Genomic DNA, 26,705 nt, shown 5'->3' on the forward strand with positions numbered 1-26,705 from the left:
TGCCTCAGCATCCCCATATTCAAAATGGGGCCAATAAAGCTTCCCCACCTTGATAAAGTGATTTGAGAGAAACAGATGAAAAGTGCTATGTAAGGGGTGGGTATTATTATTACTATTGTTTCCTGCAACGGTGATGTGCTCTTGGCAGCTAAACATCTAAGAAACTGCTAAGAAATTCTCTCCTCTGTTTTTTTTACCTTTTAAGTGGACTACAGCTAATATGCAAGTCAACTAAGCTGAACGTTGATCTGATTTCAAATGGAATCCTATTGTTTTTTTTAAACTAAGCCAATAAACAAAATATTGCTAGTCTCATCCTTACCCACAAAAGTCAAACTTGAAAACGAGATAGGAAAAAGGATCCGTTTTCACTCTGAAATTCAAGAAGAATTAAAACACAAGAGCACTACCATCATTCACTTGGTCCAACATAATCAGAAGGAAAATTAGATTTCCTTGAGCAGCAGATGACAAATCATTCTGGCTGCACAGCAATTGTTGAAAGCCTTTCTCAACTCCAGTGCACTAATAAAAGTTGTGAATTGGGTGGTTTCCTCCCTCCTCTCACTAATGACACTAAGGTGTACTTGACTCCTTTGAATCACAGGAAAAGCAAATTGTTTTTTCTTTCATTAAATAGAAATTGGTCGTTTTTGTTTGTATGACTTTCTTTTTTCTGTTTCATCTCAGACGAAATTCTCATTTCCAGCACATTTTTATCCACAGCAAGTTGAGAGAAACCTTTTCCAGAAACTGCATTTTTATTATTAACTTTTCCTTTAGCATCAGAGGGGTAGCCGTGTTAGTCTGGTTCTGTAAAAGCACCAAAGAGTCCTATGGCACCTTATAGACTAACAGACGTATAGGAGCACAAGCTTTCGTGCATGCATCCGACAAAGTGGGTATTCACCCACGAAAGCTCATGCTCCAATATATCTGTTAGTCTATAAGGTGCCACAGGACTCTTTGCTGCTTTTCCTTTAGCTAATCTACAAGAACATTTTTTTTAAATAGTCTACATTTTGATTGGATTGCTCAGTCCTACAGCACATAGGCAGAGCTCCTCATTTACATTCACATTTTACAAGTTCTTGATCTTCTTCCCAAGTGCAGCTGCCCAGTCAGTTCACATCCAACAGTTGGCCTCCCAATAGCAATTAGTGGAGTGTTCCTCTGCCTGCTACTCTGATTCTCATTGCTTTGCCTGAGCTCCATCTGCACAAAGCACCAAAATACAAATCATGATCCTGCCTTTATCCAACCCTGGTTTTAGGAAGGATGGATTTTTTTTTATGTATTTCTCTCTCTCTCTCTCTCTCTGATCTCCCTATGTTCCTCATTTTATTTTAATCTCCTCCAGCCTCTTTCCTCTGCATTCACCTCCTCTCTCCTTCTCCCCCGTTTTTCTCTTCTTGACACTTCAGATGATGGCAGTGCTGTCTAATTGTTACAGCTGGAAAACAGTTAAACTTCTAAACCTCTGCCACCAACCTCCTGTTTGATGATGGGCAAGTCACTCCATGTACCTCAGTTTCAATTAGAAAAACAGGGATAGAGCTGACCATTGTAAAGTGCGTTGAGATTCTCAGATGGAAGACAATATGTAAATGTACGGTATTTGTCGGGTGCTACTCATCTGCATATGCGCTAGGTCAAAGCAGCTCAACAGGTTGTAGCATATCCTGCACTGTACATGGAACTTTCAATCACTGCAGGAGGTGACTTTCCCAGAAGAGCCACATCAGCGCAGACAAATATCATCTGAACAATGTTTCAGAAGGTGCCCACCCCAACTTCTCTGTATCAGTTCCCCTATTTCCATGGGTCCCTTTACTCACCCTCTCCCTCCAGTGTGACTAACACCCTGCCTCAGTAACTACTTTCCCTAACCACTTACCCAAAACTACAGTCATCTCTCAGTCCCACCCACTCAGACTCCACAAGTCACCTGTATCCAAACTGAAGTGACTCAAGTAAGCTGTGACTCAGGTCACAATGTACAGATGTTGAGATGTGGCAAGGAATCCTTTACGCTAGCTGTTGTGACACTGCACACTCTTGCCACTGCCATTTGGCACTTCCCACGACCCAGAATTTCATTTCACATTCATGATCTAAACGGTATCAGGATACCTGTTGCAGAGCTAGGAAAAAAGCAGACCCCCCTTCAGCTAAGGGACTGACACATGAAGAGAGACCAAAGCACATGTCTATCTTTAAAATCAATGTACTAGACTTCCAATGCAAATAAATCTATGGGTGACTGCCATCTGCAGTATTGCAATAAAGTGAGACAGCCAGGAGAAGACAATGTGGTACTGTGGGTTAGATGTATCATCTTTTCACCTTTAATGACTAGACTTTACATCCCATTTTGGATTACACATGGAAATGGAGTTTGGGAGAAATAGTCTAGTCTCACTAAGAGGGCATAACACAGCAAAAGTATTAGTTGGTCACTACTGGCAGTCTCTCTGCTTCCAAGGTTCTCACAACAGTTTTTTTGGTGGCCCTGGCCGCTCTGACAATTCTTCCTAAAATACTTAATTAACTTAGAAAAAACAAATAAATATTCACATATATACATACAAATCATAGTAATTTATTTATGTACGGGTTTGGGGTTTTTTGCAGACTAAATATTAAATATAATGTACATTTGTCTCTCTTCTTTACTGGACCTAAACAGAATGGAAACACAAATAAGGTGCTTTAATGCTCTTGACTTTTTTGTTGTTTATTTTGCCTTTTGGTTGCTCTGTTTGTTTGACTTGCTAACCAGTAAGTCTGCTTCTATGAAAAGTGATATTTGTTACTATCACTTTTCACAGCAAATAGTGCTAGCTAGTTGGGAGGCAGTGAAAAGTGATATTAACAAACAAACATACAAATACCACTTTTCACAGCAGACTTACTCAGCCCTGGCAAGCTGGGAGACAAATTAAGCCCTGGATGGGGAGGCAGTAGGGAACAGGGGGAGATGGTAGGGGAAATTGGGGGGTGCGGGAGAAGGTGGTGGGGGCCCAAAGCCCTGCAGCCAGGGACTGGAGATGGAAGATGCAGTGGGGGTCAGGAGAAATGGAGGGGAGGGGAGCCCAGGGCCAGAGCCGGAAGCCCCGCCGCAGGTGGGGGACGGAGCCCGATGCCATGCAGCTGGAGCGTGCAGCTCACCTCCCAGAGCTGAAGCTGGAAGCCTGAGTCTTGCCATCCCTGGGAAGGTGGGGAACTTACCCGGCTGCCTGCTCCTCTGGCATTTGCAGCTCCAGAGGAGCAGGGCCAAATGACTGCTGGCAACACTGCGCGAGGGGCCACTGCTTTCCCCCCCTCCCATCACCACCCAGGAGGCTGTGGCCACAAGAAAATCTCCTAGTGGCCACATTTGAGAAACCTTCAACTAGAGTAGCAGAGGTATTATAGATCAACATTGAGGTACAATGGTAAAACTGGATCGTGGGAACTTGCAACATCCCTGTCTCTAGCCAAGCCTATTGGTTTCTCACTTATGAGCACTACACATTCATTCATTCATAAATTTAAAAAAAATAGAGAAAGAAAAACAGCTAATGCTAACTACTAGCAGGCACAAAAATTCCACCCATCTGCCTCTCCCTTGCATTTTTTGTGCGGGGGGGGGTGTGGGTGAGGATTCTCAGGTTACAAGCCCATCTCCCCTTTTTAGTTGACATATTACAGATGGCCTGTAGCCTCCATTCTGAAATAAGACACTCAGGAATACGCCATCAAAGTTTACTTTTTTTCTACTAGGAAGCTACAGCTTTAAACAATATGCTGCTAAGCACAATGCTAATACTAATTAAGCCAATTATCCTACTGACCATGCAAATCAAACTTATTCCATTTCCTACAGTCTCTCACAAGGAAAAGTTGCATCTCCACTAGACTATCATGAACAGAAACTCTTGTTCAAACTGTGAGGTAGAATCTCTTGCTTGCTAAGAGCTAATGATAACACTTATCAAAGGGGCCAGAAACCTCTCTCAACAATCAACACTCAAAGCAGTTCAGTGCTAATCTCCAAAACATGTATACTGCATCATTTCCACGAACATGTCATTTTTCTGGAAGCTGCTGCATCAACCTAAACCAAATCCCTGCTTCGTGGCAAACAGCATTGCAATCAGTTTTCTCAGTTATTCCACTAATATAATATCAGCACTTCAGAGCAATAAACAGATTATCAACATTTATATGTTTTATTATTCAAAAGATTAGACCACCTGTTTTGACTTCTAAGATCAAATCTTTGAAAACTATCACTAAATCAGCATTTTCACTACTAAAAAAATACAAGCAATTAGTTATACTGAACAGAGTATTGTCTAGGGATTAGAGAACAGGACTTGGAGTCAGATATTCTGGGCTGTACTCTCAGCTCTACCTAATACACACTGACACCTTGGATGAGTCGTTTCATCTATTTGTGATTCTATTTTTTGTAACATGGGGATACTACTACTTACGTATCTGAGAGGGGAGCGATAAGGAGCTTTCTAAATAATTTTGAGAACATCAGCTGTTAGTTGCTGTACTATAGAAGGATAGGGTGACCAGATGTCCTGATTTTATAGGGACAGTCCCGATGTTTGGGGCTTTTTTTTTATATGGGATCCTATTACCCCCTACCCTGTCCCAATTTTTCACACTTGCTATCTGGTCACACTACAAAAGGACTACGGATCATCAGATGGTACTAGTTCTAGTTGCTCATTTTTATGCACACATGAAATCTGTTGACTTGAAAAATTAGTATTTTATCCAGTGTCTTAATAAAATGGTGCAGTTTTTTCCTGGCTCTTATTTTCGGAGACATCAGATTTGGACAGTGCTAAAGCTGTGGACATTCCAGTTTCAGCATGCTCTAAGCTTCCAATCAGCATTTCCCAAAGGTATACTGTGCCCTTCAGGTTGAATGCTAACAGAGTTCCAGTGCAGCTGAAAAGAAATACCAGTATTTTCCAGGCACCAGCTAATGAAAGTCAAAAACAGGAAGGACAGCTTTGCAAAAGAGAACAAGAATTCATCAGTCCCAATCACAATAAAAAAAATAGGAAGCTACTTGTAATTCTATGAACCAATGTAGAAACTGCTGTCATATACTGCCATACATTTAAGATCAATTTGGAGAAAAAAATTAGTACATGCATTATGAGTAATCTGTACAAGATATAACATCATCATTCAGCAACCCACAACTTTGATTAGCCAAGTGCAAAATCTGTTAATAAAGCAGCGATTGGTTTTTTTGTTTGTTTTTTATTTAAAGCCCACTTGAAAATTCTGCTTTTTAGTGTATTTTTCAAGAACTTCCACTAATGAAACCTACAGGTCATAATTACCCTATTAAAAGAGGAAGGGAACTATTCCAAAGTCTTACTGGGCATGAACAGTGCATACAGTTATCTATGTAAAAGCTTCCACTTTTAAATATGCTACATGTGTATGAGACCATCACCCATAAAATCCCCTGGTGAGCTGATCCTTTATTTAAATCAAATACTTAGGGGGAGGGGGGTGAAGGGGGAATAATATTTGTAACAAAATGCCTTTACCTGATGCTTGTCAAACAATGTGTCAATTTCACTGCTTGTCAGTTTTACCATATAACTTACAGAAATTTTACTTTTATAGAAACTGAATGGGGCAAAAGGAAGTATTAAAATATACACAAGATAGAACTTCTCTGGTCAGATTCATGTAACAATTTCCCTATCCCAGCCACTTCAAAGGAGAGGGTGATTTTAATAGTAAGATTTAAGTTGTAAAAAAATTAAACTAAACAAACATTTGAAAATCTCCTAAAGAGTGAATACAAGAGAGAACAACTATGCTCTCTCTCTTCCTCTCATTCATATATAAATATACATAATACATGATAGAGTGAGGTTACATAAAGGTGTTCTCAGTATGAATTTAGGAAGCCTGATTTACAGCCAGCATGCCACTCCAAATACATTCAAATAAAACCTTAATACATCCCCGTATTACCTGTATGTGTCACATATGTTGCCAAATAAATAAATTCAGGAATGTTTTAAAGAATTCTAATCTTTTTTCCCGGATCTATCATATCCCTTTGCCTCAAATGTCAGGTACCTTGGTTGCTATAAACCAGCTCCCCCTGGAATTGACTTCAGTGGTGCAAGATCAGGCTCTATAAGTCCAACCATACCAATTTCAGAAGGAATCATTAAAAAAAGACACAATATAGCTCTTCTATACATAAAAAGTCATGACTTCAAAGTAGAATATTTCAGATCTGTCCACCCTTCCAAATGATATCAAACTCCTGTTTCTTCTCCTGCAGAGTCATGAGATAAAACTTTAAAATTGTCATAATTTTGAGGTCTACAAAGGCTGCCTGGTCCAGAATTAAATCTTGTCCAATTGGGGCCTCACTCCTGGGTAATTTTTGAAGTAATTCCACATTTTGGGGGGAGAACAAGAAAAGAATATTTCTGGGGCAGCCTATTTTTTCTTTTTTGGGGACAACTCTGATTTTCTTTTTTGGGGGAAATTCAGGGGGTGCGAGTGCTGGAGTAAATCCTAGAGGAAATGGATTGGCAGCAGAGAGCATAATAATAGAGTGATAGAGATTAAAATAATAAATTTCATGACTCTGTAATTTCACACATATCTCACCTCCATGATTTGGAAGAGTGGAATAGTAACATGATATTTTTTTAAAAAAATCTCTAAAAATGAGGAAGTGTCCCTCCTCCAAGTGTATCACCTTGAATGTTCGAGTCTCCAACCTATAATATGTTCAGCTATGAAAACAAAACTTGGTTTTGATATTTAAGTCTGAAGTGTTTTCTATTTGGGGAAGCAATGTCGTAAATTGTAATACTGGGGCAGATACTACAAACCCAAACATGAGTAATCCCATTGAAGTCACCAATGACTACTAACGTGAAAAATGGTTTATAGATTTACTTTTGTTTCAGTGCAATGAGGACAGATTTATTTATGTTGGTAAGAGACAGAAAAATAAGGACCAATTTACACCACTCCTGTTACCGTAATATGGGTAGACAGGAGAATTGATTGCAGATGAAGATTAGTAGTTAATCCTGCAGAATTACCAGGGCTGGAATTTGGCCACTTGTTACAATAATGTAACTAATTATTTTAAGCAGTTAGCATTCTGTATTGTGAAGTCACAGGGTATGTCTACACTATGGGATTATTCCAATTTTACATAAACCGGTTTTGTAAAACAGATTGTATAAAGTCAAGTGCACGCGGCCACACTAAGCACATTAATTCGGCGGTGTGTACTGAGGCTAACGTCGATTTCCAGAGCATTGCACTGTGGGTAGCTATTCCGTAGCTATCCCATAGTTCCCGCAGTCTCCCCCACCCCTCGGAATTCTGGGTTGAGATCCCAGTGCCTGATGGGGAAAAAATCATTGTTGCGGGCGGTTCTGGGTACAGCCTCACCCCTCCCTCCGTGAAAGCAGCAGACAACCGTTTCGCGCCTTTTTTTCCGGGTGAACTGTGCAAACGCCATAGCACAGCAAGCATGGACCCTGCTCAGATCAAGACCGCAATCGTGGACATTGTAAACACCTCGCGCATTCTCATGCAGTCTATGCTGAAAAAGGACCTGCAAAGCCAGGCGAGGAGGCGGCGCCTATGGCAGAGCGGTGACGAGAGTGATGACACAGAATTCTCTCAAACTGCGGGTCCCTGCACTTTGGAGATCCTGCCGGCAACGGGGCAGGTTCCAGCCATTGAATGCCGATTTTGGGCCAGGGAAACAAGCACAGACTGGTGGGACTGCATAGTTGTGCAGGTTTGGGACGATTCGCAGTGGCTGCGAAACTTTCACATGCGTAAGGGCACTTTCATGGAACTTTATGACTTGCTTTCCCCTGCCCTGAAACGCCATAATACCAAGATGAGAGCACCCCTCACAGTGGAGAAGCGAGTGGCAATAGCCCTCTGGAAGCTTGCAATGCCAGACAGCTACTAGTCAGTTGGGAATCAATTTGGAGTGGGAAAATCTACTGTGGGGGCTGCTGAGATGCAAGTAGCCAAAGCAATCATTAAGCTGCTGCTACGAAAGGTTGTGACTCTGGGAAACGTGCAGGTCATAGTGGATGGCTTTGTTGCAATGGGATTCCCTAACTGTGGGGGGGGGGGGTGATAGATGGAACCCATATCCCTATCTTGGCACCGGAGCCCCAGGGCACCCAGTACGTAAACCGCAAGAGGTACTTTTCCACAGTGCTGCAAGCACTGGTGGATCACAAGGGACGGTTTCACCAACATCCACATGGGATGGCCAGGAAGGGTTCATGACGCTCGCGTCTTCAGAAGCATTGCTCTGTTTAAAATGCTGCAGCAAGGAAATTACTTCCTAGACCAGAAAATAACAGCTGGAGTTGTTGAAATGCCTGTAGTTATCCTGGGGGACCCAGTCTACCCCTTGATGCCATGGTTCATGAAGCCATACACAGGCAGCCTGGACAGTAGTCAGGAGCTGTTCAACTACAGGCTAAGCAAGTGCAGAATGGTGGTAGAATGTGCATTTGGCCGTTTAAAGGCGTGCTGGTGCACATTACTGACTCGCTCAGACCTCAGCCAAACCGATGTCCCCATTGTTATTGCTGCTTGCTGTGTGCTCCACAATCTCTGTGAGAGTAAGGGGAGACCTTTATGGCGGGGTGGGAGGCTGAGGCAAATCACCTGGCTGCTGATTACGTGCTGCCAGACACCAGGGCGATTAGAAGAGCACACCACAAAGCGGTGCGCATCAGAGCTTTGAAAACGAGTTTCATCACGGGCCAGGGTACGGTGTGACTGTTGTGTTTGTTTCCCCTTGATGAACCCCCCACCACTGATTGACTCATTCCCTGTAAGCAACCCACCCGCCCCTTCGATTACAGCTTGCTTAAGGAAATAAAGTCACTATCGTTTAAAAATCATGTATTCTTTATTAAAAAGTCATTATAAAAAGAGGGAGAGAACTGACAAGGTATCCCAGGTGTGGTTTGGGAGCAGGATAGGAGGGAAGGAAAAGGTCACTAAAAATATTTCAAAGTAATGACAGCCTTTTGGTTGGGCTGTCCAGGGGGATGGAATGGGCGGGTGCAGAAAGCCTTCCCCCACGTGTTATTACACGTCTGGGTGAGGAAGATATGGAACATGGTGAGTGTGGTTACACAGGGGCTGCAGCGGCACTCTGTGACCCTGCTGCTGTTCCTAAAGCTCCACCAGACATCGGAGGATGTCAGTTTGATCATGCAGCAGCCCCAGCATTGCATTCAGTCACCGCTGATCTTCTTGCCTACACCGCTGATCTTCCTGCCGCCACCTCTCATCTCGAGCGTCTCTCCTCTCCTCACGTTGGTCCCTCCTGTCCTCACATTCACTGGCATCTTTCCTGTAATTTGATACCACGTCCTTCCACTCATTCAGATGAGCTCTTTCATTGCGGGTTACTTCCATGATTTCAGAGAATATTTCATCTCGCGTCTTTTTTTTCCTCCGCCTTATCTGAGATAGCCTTGGGCATGGAGTAGGGAGGCTTGGAAAATTTGCAGCTGCATGAGGGAGGTAAAAAAGGGAGAGAAGTATTTAAAAAGATACATTTTACAGAACAATGGTTATACTCTTTCACAGTGAACAACACTATTCACCTTACATAGCACATGTGATCTCACTACAAGGTCGCATTTTGCATCTTAATATTGAGTGCCTGCGGCTCTGGTGTTAGAGATCTCACAGATGCAGGTCCAGGCAGCAGAATTCAGCTTGCATGCAGCCATGGTAAGCCATTGTCTTTCGGCTTCTGCAGCTTTCATATACAGAGTGCCCTCCTTTCCCAAATACCAAGCAAATCCCATTCAGTGCTGTTTCTTTCCTGTTAACATGCAGCAGCAGAAACTACTCCCCCCTCCAATTCTCTGGGATGATCGCTTTACCCCTCCCCCCACCGCGTGGCTGGTATCATGGAAGATCACTGCTAATCACCCCCCTTTCCTCTGCCCCACCGCATGGCTGCTGGCAGGGAAGATCCCTGCTAGCCAAATGCAAAAAAGCTCAGCGCCATTACCCCCTTCCCCTCCCCCCGTTTGGCTACCTGCAAGGAAGGATTTCTTTTAAGCAACAGGCAAACAGCCCAGTAGGAATGGCCATCTCTGTCCCCTTAATTAAATTCCTGAATTTCAACCAGGTTTCCATGAACGATATCACTCTGCTGAGGATAACACAGCAAGATAAAGAACAGATGTTGCTTGAATGCCAGCAATCACCGGGACCATACCCAGCTAGGCTTTGTCATGCAATAACAACAGATTACTTGCTACATGCATGGCGTGGTCAAGTGTCCTACCATGGTGGACGGAATAAGGCTGCCTTGCCCAGAAACCTTCTGCAAAGGTTTTTGGAGTACCTCCAGGAGAGCTTCATGGAGATGTCTGGGGATGGAGCTTAAATCCTCCAGGGACATGTTAACAAACTTTTCCAATAACTGTACTGGCCGCGAATGCATCCCAAGTCCTCAGGGCAAATCAATCATTAAAAAACGTTTGCTTTTAAACCATGTTTTATATTTACAAAGGTACACTCACCAGACCTCGCTTCCATGGCTTCATTGTCTGGGCTACTGGCTTGGGAGGGCTGGGAGGGTAATTCCGTCTGGGTGAGAAAAAGCTCCTGGCTGTTGGGGAGAACGGAGTGTTGTGTGCTCTCCGCAAGCTCGTCCTCCTCTTCCTCCTCCTCATCTTCCCCGTCCGCAGAATCCTCAGCCATGGCTGAAATTACCACCCCCACCTCGGAATCCAGGGACAGGGGTAGTAGGGTAGTGGTGGTGGACCCCCCTAGAATTGCATGCAGCTCAGCGTAGAAGCGGCATGTTTTTGGCCCTGCCCCGGACCTTCCGTTTGCTTCTTTGGTTTTCTGGTAGGCTCGTCTGAGCTCCTTAACCTTCACTCTGCACTGCACTGAGTCCCTGGTGTGGCCTTTCTCCATCAAAGCCTTGGAAATTTTTTCAAATGTTTTTTCATTTTGTCTTTTGGAACGGAGTTCTGTTAGCACTGAATCCTCTCCCCATATAGCGATCAGATCCAGTACCTCCCGTGCGGTCCATGCTGGAGCTCTTTTTCGATTCTCAGGAGACTGCATTGTTACCTGTGCGGATGAACTCTGCGTGGTCACCTGTGCTGATGAGCTATCCACGCTGGCTGAACAGGAAATGAAATTCAGAAGTTCGCGGGGCTTTTCCTGTCTACCTGGCCAGTGCATCCGAGTTCAGATTGCTGTCCAGAGCGGTCACAGTGCTGCACTGTGGGATATCGCCCGGAGGCCAATACCGTCAATTTGCGGCCATACTAACCCTAATCCAATATGGTAATACCATTTTCAGTGCTACTCCTCTCGTCGGGGAGGAGTTCAGAAGCCAGTTTAAAGAGCCCTTTATATCAATATAAAGGGCCTCGTTGCGTGGACGGGTGCAGCGTTAAATCGATTTAACTCTGCTAAAATCGGTATAAACGCGTAGTGTAGACCAGGCCACACTGTCTCCAGATATATTCTGAGCTCTTGGGGCCCAAGCCTGCAAGATAATGAGTATCATCTGACTGGTGCTGATTGCTCCCAGCTCTCATCACATGAGGTGCTCAGCACTTTGCAGAATCAGATCCTTGGACATTAGCATAATGTGTGAACATAATGGAGGGGCACAAGAATTTAGTACAAATATATACCTTACTATGAGAGCTCTTAATTTGATGTTACAAATGCTTCAGAACAGCATGTGACACTGTGGGCTGTTTTATAGGCACTACAATCCTGAAGCACAGAGCAGCAGAAGAGAGTTTCACTTTTAAGTCTCCAATCCTGCAAGTTGCACCCCATGGCTATCTAGAATAATCTGCCAGATCGGGGCTTGATTCTGTTATTTTTTCTTTTGCCTGATTCTCAAAATTGTTTTGTTATTGGGATAAGAAATTCTTACTGTAAATGTACAGAACTGATGAGCTGCAACAATCATAAACACGATTCCACAGGTGAATCCCTGATCACTTTAATTCTGCAAAAAATATGTTTACAATACAATTTGTAAACATCCATGTAATAAAGTAGTAACGCTGCCTGCCTAACAGCCACTTTCCAAAATTAATATCTTGGACATTTGATACATTAATCTTTTACAGACTGACCATGTGCTAATAATATTTTAAACCCAAAAAATTTAAGTTATATTTTAAAAACTCTTTTTGAGATCCATTTTTCTATTTGTTTCATGTTTGTATTCCAAATTACAGCACAGAGTAATTTAATAGGCAAATTACCAAGATATACAAAAGACTGGTGTTTTACAAAGAAATGTGCACAAAATTTTTAACTATAAAAGAGTGCTAATAGATGCCACTATAATCCAGTTTGGCTAAAACTAATTTCAGCCCCAAATCCCTTCAATGGCTCCTTGGCCTTCTGCCATTGGTTATGACACCCAGAAGCTAAAAATGAAAACAGCTGTACTATATCAACTACTGTTAAAGATGCTCTTAAACAATGTGAACATGTGACTTTGCAAACTGCCCTTAAAGTGACATGTAAGTTCACAGAACCATGCCAGGAATCTGAGGAACTCTGACTCTTTGAACTCTCTCAGCAAACCCAGCTACAGCAAGCCCAAGTGATTCACATTGTCTTCCACTAGCTGACAACAGCTGTAGAAACAACTCTAAAATGGCTGGCGTATCACACACCAATTCACTGCTCCACCTACAGTTGGTATGTCCATGTGGTCCTCACCTGTCAGTTCCATTTTAGTGAGCAGCTCTCTAGATTTCCATAATGTCTCATCTGCTTGCTTAAAAGAAAATGGTGGTCAAAGCAATTTAAACTCCTAGTTTTACATTGCTCTGTCACCATAAAGTATTACCTAAGCAAGCATCTTGAGAATCTATTTCTTCTCTAAGATATATCAGTGCTGATCTTTGTTTCACATGTTTCGGTAGCATACTGATACAGGATTTACTACACATTAGGATTATTTGTCTTAGATTCAAAACACAGATAAGATAAGAGCTCTGTGTCACTCAAACCTCTCCATACAGAGGGTATCATCATCTACAAGAGTGATTTATGGATACTTGTTAACAAATCTTTCCTCTCCTGATTCAGATTATTTACACTGGTTAAAAATTTAACTGATCAATGTGCATCCCAAATAAAGTCATTTCCATTTTTTATACCAAGAGAATTTAAAATCTCAGGCCAGATGCTTAGCTGGTGAAATCAGCATTGTTTCACTGACTTCAGCTGAGCAGTATAGATTAATAACAACTGAAGATCTGGCCAATTCATTTTTTAAGCCCAGCAGAAAAAAGAAAAATCACTCCACTGCAACTAGTCCACCTATTAACATTAAGTTTAACATTGTTCTTTTCTTCCATGACTGAATAAATTTAAGAATCCAGTTGAGACTTTTATTAATAACTAGCAGATATTCTTTATTGTATTGGTGTTATTTAAATATCTGCCAGGGTCAAAATGGTTAATTCTCTTTAGTGTATGCTTCATTTACCCAGAACTTATGTTATCCTTGTTTGGCTAAACATATCTTTGAAATATCTCTCTGAAAATAATCCACTATCATCATTTACTTGCTCTTTAACTCAGTGTCACCTAATATTTTATTAGTCATGACTCAAATAGCTTTTTAAATAATGTAGTTTCTGAAAGACCACAAGACTGGGAAAATGGAAAGTTCAGTGAAACTCAGGCTGAAATTTTTGAATTTGATTGTCCATTTCACTATACTAGTTTTATACAAACGTTAGCAATGATGCTTAGCAACACTCCAACAATACGAATTCTTAAAGCTATTTTAGCTGGCCAGCTGGGATTGGGGAATCCCCAGGTAGTGCAGAACTGGGGTAGCTTGTAGACTACACCCCCTCCAAGAACAAGCATTGGAAGTGAGACGGCACGGTTATAGTGCCGCTGTTGCTCCAACCTATGCCTGGCTGCTGCAATGACCTTCAGGGTGTTGTTACCAGCTAGCATTACTTAAAGCAGCCCTGAGGGTTCTGTAAGTTACGCTAAAACCTGAATGAAACCCCCACCCTAAAAAAAAGCACCACCACTGGTGGAGCACAAGGGTAGCGTAAAGCCATTTTTTCCTCTTCCCAACACTTGAGTCCTGCCCTGACTCCAGCTCAAAAGGACCATTGTCCTGGGACCAGGATTTCAATGCGGGTGAACAAAATGAAGGAGCAGGCCTTTCCTTTTCAGCCAGAGCTAAATTACTGCTGTTGCCTTGATTCCAAATATGAAACAAGATCAAAAGTGCTGTATATTTTCCTCAAATGAAGTAAGCCATGTCATTTAAAAAAAAATGCAACTAATTTTTAGTCCTGAGACCTGCACGAATCCAAAGGTCACGATTTACATATGTATTTTTCATTCTGTATCTGCTGTTCCATTTTATTTCCACTCTCCTCTTCCTATTACAGTGTTTCTTGTTTTGGTCCCCACAGCAACACAAATATGTGTTAAGAGAATGGTTGGTTCATTCCATGCTTTTCTACAGCTGATTCTCACCAATGCTAACCAGAACCACAGACTGGCTCAATAGCACAAGCTGTTCCAAAAAAGCAGCACTCCCCTCCTTTTCTTCTCCCTAGTGCCCATTTAGAAGCACACTCATCCTTTTTCCATAAAAAACTACTGTAGATATCACAGGTTTTACGTTTTTAAAACATTTATGCCAAGGAATAAAATGCAGGATCAAACTGTTCTGTTGAGAAATTTGACATGGACCTGAAAATTCTATAAACTTATTTTTACTGTTGAACAAAGCTTGATGGTAAACCAATATTAACTTTAAATATTCAAATATTGCTTGCTCACATTCGGAATCTTAAGTCCAAATCCTGCCTCCATGTAACTCTGTGCCAGTGTGACTGACTTATCTCTGCCTCAATATTTGCTTACAGATGAAGACAAATTTGAGAAGACCACACTAGATCCTAGCAAAGGTGAAGATCCTTATTCAGTCCTTACTCAGGTATCAGCATAGGTAATGGATTGTTTTGCCTAATCAAGGACTTGTGCCCAGTGTTAAAGTTAGAGTTATTTTCCTTCTTTCCTGCAATGCAATTCTGCCCTGCGTTAAAGTTTTTTGAGGACCTGTAAATTATAAAAAGCAAACAGAGCATAAAATTAGAAAAAATATATACTCATTCTCTAATCTATTTTAAGGAATGAATGTGTGCTAAAATGAGGTAAAGTGACACTTTCCTGATTTTTTGTTATCCAGGGTACTATTTTAAGGTATAGAGTGATTGCATTAGTACTCGTCACACAGTCCCGCTTCCAAAGTGCTGGCAGGTCTCCAACACATTCCAGTATTTAATGCACAGCTCTAGTTGGGATTCAGTCCCACTTATCTCTAAGACATATTGACTAAGATTTTTCCACATTAGAACTGACCCACCCTTACTAGGATGAGGTCACTTTGCACAATCTTAGCCTACAAATAAAAAAACATTTGGAACATGCTCCTCCAAAAGTCCAAGTTATAAAGACAATAATTAAAATAGATTCCAACAAATGTTTTAACAGTAAGTTATAGGCCCTGGGCCAGATCTTCAACTTGTATAAATAAGCTTAGCTCTATTGAAATCAGATACTGATTTATACCACCTGAGAATATGGTTTTGTAAATGTGGTTACTATGACAATCAGAATATTTTACTCCAAAAGGAGGATACTGTGAAATGGTCAAAAATGGGAATCTTACAGTCATTTTTATTATACCCAGCAAATTACATTATTTTAAATTATACAATAAACCCAACCTGAGTTAATTTAATTATTTCAGCATAGAAACAAAAAAATGGTAATAAGCATCAGTATCATCCTTGTGAAAATAACAATAGGACTTAGCATACATAAATCTCAAAGCAATTTACAAACAAGGGAAAGGATCATTATCTTCAAGTGAAACTGAAGCACAGCAGGTTAAGCTCAGGATTTTGAAGAGCGAATAGTGATTCTAATAGCCCAACTTGACATCTAATTTTAGAGGGTGGGCATTCGGCATTTTGCGAAAAATCAGGTCCCTTTAAGACATCTAATGTTGAGCACCCAAAAACAGAAACATTCAAAATCAACAGTTACTAGTGAAAACTTTTCCCTGATTTGTGCAGGGTCACGCAGTAAGTCAGTGGGAGAGCTGCAAACCAAACCCAGATCTGGCTTCCACTCCAGCACCCTGTCTATTGGATGATACTGGCTTTTGATAAAGGGCTCAGCACCTGCTAATGATCCTCTTGAATTCAGTATCAAAACACCCACTTGATTTCCATTAGAGCCCCTCAGAGCCAATGTGCCCTTCCAAAACCACTGCAATCAATAACTTACTAGTCAAGGCAAAAACTGCTTTCTTCAAGAACGAACTAGAATGGTTAACCTCATGCTGTATTCCACTGTTGCCACAAATGCATACTTAAGCAGAAAACCTGCTCCACAACTACACACTGCAGCACAGCATTCCCTCTTCAGACACTGGCAATAGATTTTTAAATACGTTTATTAGATACTTGTTTATTGAAAGAAAAGTCGGAGATAAAATCCTTGTGAAACAAGTCTCATGATTACTTCAGGCTACATATAACATTTTCAGACATGGATGTCTGAAGTCAGGCACCTACATCTAAATTAAAGCACCCAAATAAGCATCTTGATAGTCAAGGTGAGGTGTTGAGCCTCCACAGCTCTCTGACTTCTAATGTAAAAATAAAGGAATCACTTGCCATAATTAAATGGAATGTTTGCAGTGTGCATCACTGCACTGACAAACTTACACTTCACAGCTGGAAAAAATAAAAATTCAATCAAGTTTTATAAAAACTATATTTCCTATTCTACATTAATGGCCACAATGATCATAAATTAGCCCCATTCTAATTAAGTTTTTAGACTTACTTAGTCAATCTAGGTTTTTCTGTTCAGTACTATAGGAAGCTGGCATATTTAGGTCAATCATCATCTTATAAACAAGGTTCCACTTTACCAACACAGCAGTAAAGAACAAGTGTCATAAAGTAGGTGATTTATAACATACTACAGTAGAACCCACCTAACTGGCTCACCCCAGTGGTGATTACGCCAATTAAGCTTCCTTCTTAAAGAAATACAAAATAGTTAATATGATGGTAACTAACTCACTAGCGTATGTCAGCATCTTTGCTGTAATAGGAAATACAGATGGGTCTAAATTTGCCATATGACACTAGTTCATTGTTTGTTGAAGAACCTGAAATGTACTTCAGAGTGCATTGTACAGGTAAATATCTCTAACATTAACAAGGGACAGTAACATTGTTTGGGGTATCAATCTTGCCAGGTGCTGAACACATCCTGTGAGGTGCTGAGGTACTCTCAATCCCCTGTGAAAACAATGGGCAGTTGTCTCACCTGTTTCGTCAATGGGAAGTTGGGACGGAAGTCAATGAGAATTGAAGATGTTCAATACTTTACAAGATCAGGTCTTGAATTGTGACTTATTCCTATGTAGAAGCTGCACATCACTTGTACTCCAACTGCTTTCTACAAGATTTATCTAACAGATGGTGCACATACACTTAATACTGTCATACAGAAAGCCCTGTTATCAATGGACTTTATGTATCAACATTAAACAAATATATTAACCTGCCTGTTATTAAGTTTGTCTGGAATATGAAGAGACAGAGGGAGACTTTTTTTTTTTTTAATGCCAATAAGTTTTTCCACTTCTGATCATTCCTTCCACTGATTCATCAGTCATAAACTGTTCTTCCAGAACTGCATATTCAACTTTAAAATATGAATATGCTGCATAAAACCTGAAATAAACTAGTTTAGTTACCCAGTAGATCTCTGACTGACAATCCCTGAGTGGGACTCTGTCTTACCCTCTTATATCAGCATAAATCACTATTGAAGTTACTAGAGTTATATCATGTTCAAACTGGCATATTTGACAGCTGAACTGGCCATAATTCATTTTTATTTTTCTAACTTTTCTTTCTCTACCTCTTTTCCTACTGAGGGTGAAGAAGAAACCCTCTCCATGGACTAGGGTTAGCATTTTCTCTTTCAGGTTACAACTGGAAAAAAAACACCACTATATAAACAAAGATGAGAGCTGAAAACATTCTTGCCCAGAGCTTTGGGCTGCATGGGGCAGAACAGGAGGCAAATCCCACATTACCAGAGCTTAATATCTTCAACAGAACAAATGGTGATTATGCTTTGTGGATGGCAAGCTACATCCTCAGCTCTTATCAACAGGTGTAGCTCCAGGATCTGACAAGATAAACCTTGCAGGCAGTTTTTTCAGACAAACAAGCTGCATGTAGTAAAATCTAGTAGGGCCCTACTAAACGGAAAATCCACTTAATTTGGAAAATTTACCTGTGAACAGACTGATTGCAGTGCAGTTAGTGTCTCTGAATAGCAGATTAATGGCACACCTCTTCTGGTTCAATGGCATAATTGGTATTAGCCGCTAATCTATTCGTGGTAGCTGACAGGTGTTGTCATAAACAGATAGCTAAGGGTTAATGTCTCTTTCACCTGGAGCACCTGACCAGAGGACCAATCAGAAAACCGGATTTTTTCAACTTTGGGTGGACGGAAGTTGTGTCTGAGGTCTTTGTTTTCTGGCTGCCTGCTTTCTCTGAGCTTTGGAGGAGTAGTTTCTACTTTCTAGTCTTCTGCTAACCCCCATATTTTGGACGCTAAGGTCCAAATCTGGGACTAAGGTTATAACAGGTGTGAATTAGCATTTGTTGGCCTAAATTTTTCACACAGAGTGGCCCTTTTGTGCAGTTCATGCTGTTTTCTTGATGTGCCAAGATTGCTGAACAAGTCAAACTTATATATGTTTTAAATAAATGTTCCAATGCTTGACACATTTCCAAAGGAGTTAATGAAACAAGTGACTATAAACTAGCATAAGGCATTCCAGTCTAGTGACAATTGTTACAAGTCAAAAGAAGTCCTGTGTACAATGAAAAAATATAGAAAGCTTAAGGAAATTCTAAACTTGTGCAGAAGACAAGAAAATTATGGAAGGAAAACAAAAGGTACATAAAAGGAGAAACATCTGAAATGACATCAGTGCAGCAAAAAATTACTAATAAGGGGAAAGGGTCAGAGAAAAACAGTCAATGGCGCTAAAAGAACACAGCTCAAGTTACTCTTCAGCCTTAATTTGTCATTGGGCACAGTAAGAAAGACACCAACGGACTGCAAAGGTTGGGGGGTGGGTTTTCACAGTATTGCCACCCTTACTCCTATGCTGCTGCTGGCAGTGGTGCTGCCTTCAGAGCTGGGCACCCAGCTCTCTTATGCCATACTGTGACTCCCTCTACAATCGCCTTGCAACCCCCTTTTTGGGCCCGGACCCTCAGTTTGAGAAACAGTCTTAAGGGGTTTACATGTTTATATTTTGCCTTTTTAAAATACATATTCATATTTTGTTACAATACCATGAAATTTAAGATATGAATATCTGAAGCCGTGAAATTCAAGATTTTTTTAAATGCAACCGCTGTGAAATTTACAAAAATTGACCGTGAATTTGGCAGGGCCCTACTCATGTCACACTGACCCATATAAAATTCTTCCCCAGGCCTATATAATGTCAATGAACACTGCGGAAGTCTTTATATGAAAAAAGGGCTTTCACCAAATTTCCTTTGAGGGTATATGTCCAATTTAAAGGCAGGTAGGCCTTAAATTAGATCATGCAGTAGTGCTTTGGTTTGAGTACAACATGACCAGTCTGACCATGAATGTTTCATCATCAGTCTGTTCCATCTTTGGGAGCAGGAACATAGTAATCACAAGGTTTTCTGGATTCATCCCACACTATAGCTGAAATAGGGTTCTACAATACTTTCTCACACATAACTACTAATTTATGTTCCACCAAAAGCTTTACCTTTTACCATATACAAGTTACTTCATTAAAATTGTTCTACAGCAAGATGCAGAAATGCTACTATTCTACTGCCAGATTTAGTACCAACTTTGTTATATTATGAAAAGAATAAACTGTAGTTTAATATCACAAAAAATACTATGGTTTATTCATTTTATTTAGTGTCTTCCTAGTATCAGTTGTGACACATTAACCAGCCAGCACTAATCACCAAGAATTGCTGTCACACTGGAATCACAACAATCATTTTTGCAAATTCTCTCCAGAAAAGTCAACCATCTTGACAACTAAACTGTTGAACAGTAGAAGTTAATTTAGTAAAAGCAACTAATTCTTTGGCCACCTACTGATCTTTATCACCATTACCATCATAAACTTACATCTTTCACTCTAGAGCAGTGATTCTCGGGCCACTTTCGGCCCAATCAGCATACAGCTGCAGCCCATGTGACATCCTCAGGCCCATACAGGTAGTATATCTATTGTGTGGATGCAACTCACAATGGTAAATATGACTGCTCTAGAGGCTTCACGGTACATTCAAGTCCTTTTTATGGTTGGGAATTTTGCACACTGGCTGACAAATCAAAATGGCTAAGTTTCCTGTGATGCTTCCACACTGCTGATATTTCTTTAATAAAATAATAAACATCAACTGACTAGATAATCTTCAAGACTATTCGGAATAATGTTTCCAATATGTCTTTATGCAACACATGATTTCACTTACAGGCCAGAAATAATCAAAAAAATCAGTCACCTAGCTCAATGAACAGGCTTCATAATAGCCACAATTCTATCAACAAACCTTTGTACATAATGTTTCAAGAAATCTCAAACCTTGGTAGCTTTATTTTCCATTTACAGGAATTTTACTTTTGATATTGATAATTCAAAATCTATGCCTATGGACAATCTCGTGATGAAAGCATAGAATCCTGTGTAGACATTATCTAGAAAGAAATATCTCTTCTCTTCCACTCACCCCACTCTTCTTACTGTAAGGATACAAATTTCCTCAGAACTAGAGGACTGGAATGGACTTTACGTTATATTCAATTGCTCACTCCATTTTTGCATAAAAGTTAAGTCCTGTAATAGATTAATGTTTCATGTACTTCAAAATCAAAAGATCTATGTTTAAAATCAAGATGACTTAAAAATAATCATTTAACATGCCACTTTCCACTGCTATGAAAGATGGATTTTTCAGAGATACAGCAGTCTTGCAATATTTGGCAGAAATCTGCCCTTTTTTTTTGGTTTTGTTTTGTTACAACAGGCCTGTAGACATCAAACTACTCTGTTGATCTGGAAGACACAATTAATTTAAGTCCATGTATTATGCTTTTTTAGTTATGTGTTCTCTTCAGTAATAAAGGCATTTCAGGGCCATAAAACTTTCAGCCTATTAAAAAAATTAAGCCAAAGCTTCATAAAAAATAAGTTGGAACTTTATATGGCGAATCATTTAAAAGTCAGGAAATTTAAACACTCCAAATAAAACATATGTTTCTTCTGTAAATATAAACAACAGAAATGTGTAACAATCTGAAAGGAGACGAATGAAATTGCAAAAAAAACAGACCAATGACTGTAGATTTCATTTAAATAGAGACTGGAGTGCAAATCATTTCAAAGAGCAGAAAATATTTTTAGATCACTAAATGTTAGTGTTTTCAATGTACACTATGAGAATTTAAAGATTTAATGGTGATGATAGCACAAATACCTTTCAGGTATAAGGTAAAGAAATATCAGGTGGTCTAACACGCTCTTCTGCATAATGTGAAAGGGCACTTAATATCAGCAATCAGTTTGACTATATCCATCTGATTTACATACAGCCTGCGTTTAAATGGTGCATGAACATTAGATGCCTATCTGGTACAATATAAATGTACACCGTTTTCTCTCATTTACAATAATATTCTTCCTCTAACCCCTCCCTAATGCTGCTACTTTTGTAGTATCAGATTAATGTTCCACAGCTGCAGGCTGGACTCCATCAGACCGCATTAGAGCTGCAGAACTGCAATCGCATAACTCCCCCTTCATTACAGAGACCAAGAGCAAGCAAACACACACACCCTAAATACACAATTGCCATCTGCACCTCCACGACACACGGATCGGAGTCACAAACAACCAACATAAAAAGCATGAGGGTAGAATGATAGGACCGTGATTGCGTTTGTCCCGGGGAAAAAACAATCTCGATTTCCTGTTGGGTGGGGTTTTGACAGTGCATAAGGGAATCATGCAAAATGCAGCCGGAAAGCCCCGAATAAAGGTTGTCAGATCACTGCATTGTGCTGCATCATTTCTCCTCAGGCATAAAGGAAAGGAAAAACCACAACAATAAATAACGCAGGCATGATTTACACACACATACTTCCCAAATATAAACACTGCAACAGAGCAAACAGGGAGGCGAAGCTTCCCTATCATTTCACACAGATACATTTAAATCTGATTAGATTTTATGGTCTGGAAAGGCACTTTTACCGCAATCTAACCAATACGTAACGAAGATGCAAATTATACCAACAGAGGGAACCTGGCAGATCCACATCCAACCCTAAAAGACAAACCTGTTGAAGTACTGGGGGGAGGGAAACAGCGAGGGGAAATGGACCGGTCTCCTCCAGAGCTGATGTACGCCCAGTCCAGAAAGACAGAAGGGCGGCGGGGGAGGGGGAGAGGCAGCAGCACTGCTAGCTCCCGACCACGCCTGTTTGCATCCCAAGTACCGTTACAGGCAGCCACCTATGTCAGCTCCCACGGTCGGGGATTTGGGGCGTGGGGGGGGGGGGGGTTAAGCCTCCTGCTGTTACTCGCTTCCCCCCGTCGTTGCCCAGTTTTGCTGCTGGACAATTCATCCCCTTGTCCACGCACAAACCAGACAGCGTTAGTGCCCGAGGAGGAGCACAATAATCCTACTGCAATATAATGATGGAGCCTGTTATAGCAATGGGAGCGCGCAGCCCGCACCCACACCGACCATCTCCAGCCGGGCTGGCAAGCCCACGGCCTCGTCCCCCCGCCCGGCAGGGGAAAAGCCTTTCACTCCCCTCTCTCCGCAGAGGGAGACTCAGCCGGGTGCATCAGAGGCCGCCGCCGCCTCCTCTCTGCAGTCCCCCACCCCTTCAGAGACACACACTTCCCCCTTCCCAGCCTTCCTGTCCCCTCCTTGTGCTCTTCCCCATGGGGAGGTGACATTCCCCCGACCCCCTGCTGCCTGTGGGGAGGGGGCCGGGGGAGTCGATCATGGCTGTGCCATGTTGTCCGCATGCACCGAGAGCCCCTACCTCGCCTGGCTGGGGAGCCGCTCCTGTCCCGGGAAGCTCAGGGCTCCGCTCCGCAGCGGTGAGCGGGGGAAGATGCAGCAGCAGTGGCCGGAGCGAAAGGGAGTGACTGGAGGAATCCGCAGCCTGCCGGCCCCCTCCGCCTGCACAGCGACAGCTGCGCTGAGCCAGGGGGCGGGAGAGCGCGCGCACACCACGGCCCCGCGCTCCCTCGGGCGGGCGGGGAATGGGAATAGGACGCAAGCGCCCGCCTCTCTCGCTGCCCCTCCCCAGCAAATCCAGCGCCCTGCACTGGGCCAAACGGATCCGCAAGCCCCGCTGCTGCAGCGCCGACTGAGTGACACGCACCGCGCCCGCGTGTCCGGGCCTCCCTCTCCTCCCTTGGGAGCCGCGATGTGATACAAGCAGAACAGGGCACACGAACATATATCACAACCGCCTGCTGTGGAGGCAGAGCGGGAAGGTGTGGGGCTGCTGCTCCGAGGCACAGGCTCTGCACCGGCCTCCCTCGAAATGGCTGAGGTCACCGTGAATGTTAAGGTAATTAATTAGAGCCATTGCAATAGGGGCACTGCTTTTCAGTGACAGTTTCAGAGTGGTAGCTGTGTTAGTCTCCATCCCAAAAACAACGAGGAGTCCTTGTAGCCCAAATAAATTTGTTAGTCTCTAAGGTGCCCCAAGGGCTCCTGGTTTTTTGTTTTGTTTTTTGATTTTCAGTGAGATGCTTTGGCATGTAGGGCTTACACTCTGTGGACTCAGGCAAGGAGAGCTGCAATTTTGCAGACCTCATTGCTGATGGTAGGTATGCACCTTACCCAGGTTTGTGGTGGTGAATTTCCTTACCTGCTGCCAGACCATCAGCCTATGGGCATTTGTTTTTGTATTGACCAAGTGGTTAGTGGAGGGACTGGAGGCACAGTGACTTTGTGCAAGAGCTTGTATCTCTGGAGACGTGTGTTCAGATCTTACGATTCTGCCACAATTGGAAGGCGTTTTAATTGTCTGAACCAAACAGAAATTACATTATCTTAAACCACTAGGCCCCCTGGCATGGGACAAGCTGGTCATCATTTTCCTTGAAAGGTGTGTGAGGGGACATGCAAACTCCACGCTGGGCAACACAGGGTTAACAAGCCACTGGGAGCTCAGCTGGCCTTGCCCCATCACACCTGTAAGGGAGGTCAAAAATGGAGAGAGGAGCGTGAAAAGGTTCTGGGCTCAGGCAGACATGAGAGGAGAGTTGAATTCAGTCCTCGGTGCCTGGAGAGGGGGCCAGCTGAAGGTGGGAGTGCGTGGTCTGGCCACTGCCCAATAGCCTCTTCCAGAAGGAAGGGAAGACCTGAGACTGACTCTCCAGGGGGAGGACTAAACCCCTCTATTTACTTGTGAACTCAGCTTAGGACTGCAGCCTGCTGAACACCTGCTGAAGGAAGAGAGCTTCTTTTACCCAGTTTGAGGATGATTCACTTGTATTAATTACTCTTTCATTCTGTTCATTTCCAACCGCAGAAGAGTGGACTATCCAGGTCCAGCTGGAGGGCTGAGCCTCTTAGGAGTGGAAGTGGAGTGGGAAAAATACCTGGCCATCCCTGCAGAGTTGGGGGGTGCTGGGCCCTGCCCCACACACAACATGGGGAAGGAACTCTGGTGAGATGGAATATTTTAAAACAACTAGAGTACTGTATAAGAACTAAGTATTTTTATTTACAGCACAGTAGCATGTCAGGGGTGAGAACCTTGTAGGGTTGCCAGGCATCTGCTTTTTTACCAGAAGGCTCGATCTGGTAAAAGTTGTAAAAAGTTTACCTTGTTTTATATTTGAATGCAGGTTTTTTTTTGTACACCATTTAGCACCATTGACTGGGCCACTGAAAATCTAGTTGGCCAAAGCAGCTGTCTCCACACAGCTCCTGGAAGAGGCCAACATGTCCCTTCACCCAGGAGGGCTCCGTGCACTGCCCCTGCCTGCAGCACAGGCACCACGCCAAGTGCCACCCCTGCAGCTCCCATTGGCCGGGAACTGCAGCCAATGGGATCTGCAGGGGTGGCACCTGCGGACCTCTCTGCCTAGGAGCCAGAGGGACATGCCAGCCACTTCTGGGAGCTGCCTGAGGTAAGTGCAGGCCCAGAGCCCGCACCCAAATCCCTGCCCCAGACAGGTGAAAATGAGCAAGGGTGGGGAAGAGCGAGCGATGGAGAGGTGGGGATGGAGTGCACAGGGGTGGGGACTTGGAGAAGGGGCGGGGTAGTGGCAGGGACTCAGGGAAGGCATGGGGCAGGGGTGTTTGGTTTTCTGCATTCAGAAGGTTGCCAACCCTAGAGCCTTGGTGTGATATGAAGTGTACAAACGTAGTGAGAAGATCATCCCTGTCCCAGAGATTTGGCAAGCCAACTGTGCGACAAGACACAACAGATGTATAAAATAGGCAAAAGGGAAGATGAGGTAACAATAAAATGATCCTATTGTGCGTAAAAAACAGTAATCTTAGCTCACAACGTGCTGACCATTATGAAAAAGAATAGGTCACATGGAACAAAGAGCATTTTAGAAGTTTACATATATAGTGAAAGGAAATAAAGTGAAATAAACTGTACAATTTAAGAGCTGAGTTTTGCTACCTTTCTGCATGCCAAATAGAACCTCATCCCCCACCTAGGCCCACTGAAGTCAGATGAAGTACCTGCAGAGTAAAATGCTAGTCAGCCTGAGTCAGGTTGACAGAATCTGACTCAATGTAAAAAGTTCTACAGAAGAGAGAGCTTCCCAATCCATATTTCCTTCAATATAAGGACTAAATTTTAGGGCTGTCAATTAATCAGTTAACTCACATGATTAACTCAAAAGAATTTATCAAGATTTAAAAAATTGGGATTACTCACAATTTTAATTGCACTGTTAAACAATAGACTACCAGTTGAAATTTATTAAATATTTTGGATGTTTGTCTACATTTTATGTATATTGTATTCTGTGTTGTAATATACACTTTGATGTCAATTTTTTATTACAAATATTTGCACTGTAAAAATGATTTTTAAAAGTATTTTTCAATTCACCTCATACAAGTACTGTAGTGCAATCTCTTTATCATGAAAGTGCAGCTTATAAATGTACATTTTGTACTGTTACACAACTGCACTCAAAATCAAAACAATGTAAAACTTCAGGGCTTACAAGTCCACTCAGTCCTACTTCTTGTTCAGCCAGTCACTAAGACAAACAAGTTTGTTTACATTTACAGGAGATAATGCTGCTCTCTTCTTGTTTACAGTGTCACCAGAAAGTGAGAACAGGTATTTGCATGTCACTTTTGTAGCTGGCATTGCAGGGTATTTATTTACATGTTCATATGCCCCTTTATGCTTCGGCCACCATTCCAGAGGACATGCTTCCATTCTGATGATGCTCATTTAAAAAAAAA

At 42.2% G+C, this 26,705-nt stretch overlaps 1 protein-coding gene across 2 annotated transcripts in view; it reads right to left on the bottom strand.

Moving 5' to 3' along the window:
- The window catches only part of SPTBN1 (spectrin beta, non-erythrocytic 1), a 219,862-nt gene extending 196,399 nt beyond the window's left edge, over positions 1–23,463 (bottom strand). The window contains exon 1 of one of the 2 annotated variants that reach the window (XM_030557719.1): positions 23,287–23,463. The gene's annotated coding sequence lies outside the window, so the exon portion shown is untranslated. Of the gene's footprint in view, positions 1–22,569; positions 22,594–23,286 lie in introns of those variants that run through there. The other variant, XM_030557720.1, reaches the window with a different exon arrangement.
- Positions 23,464–26,705: the final 3,242 nt, after the last annotated feature.

Source organism: Gopherus evgoodei, chromosome 3 (assembly GCF_007399415.2).
Source record: "Gopherus evgoodei ecotype Sinaloan lineage chromosome 3, rGopEvg1_v1.p, whole genome shotgun sequence".
Lineage (NCBI taxonomy): Eukaryota > Metazoa > Chordata > Testudines > Testudinidae > Gopherus > Gopherus evgoodei.